Below are 269 nucleotides of genomic sequence, written 5' to 3'. Positions count from 1 at the left end.
CATCGGGACCCCAGCCCGGCCTTGGGCGGGGGTGACCGGCCCTTGGCCCGGGGCCTGCACCCCAGCCCCCCCTCTTCCTCCCCCCCACACTCGGGACTCAGCCCTTCCTCGTGTTAAATAGAAACCTCTTTATTCTAAGTATCGAACATTCCTTCACGGGTTGGATGGGGGCCCGGCCTGGAGGGGAGGGGGGGGAGCCCCGGGATGTTTCTGTGGGTAGAACCTTCCAGAGTGCCCCCCGCCCCCCCGCGCCAGGCTCGGGGGAGGGG

This window comes from Dipodomys ordii, unplaced genomic scaffold (genome assembly GCF_000151885.1).
Source record: "Dipodomys ordii isolate 6190 unplaced genomic scaffold, Dord_2.0 Scaffold156, whole genome shotgun sequence".
NCBI lineage: Eukaryota > Metazoa > Chordata > Mammalia > Rodentia > Heteromyidae > Dipodomys > Dipodomys ordii.
Note: the sequence above shows the minus strand (reverse complement) of the source record.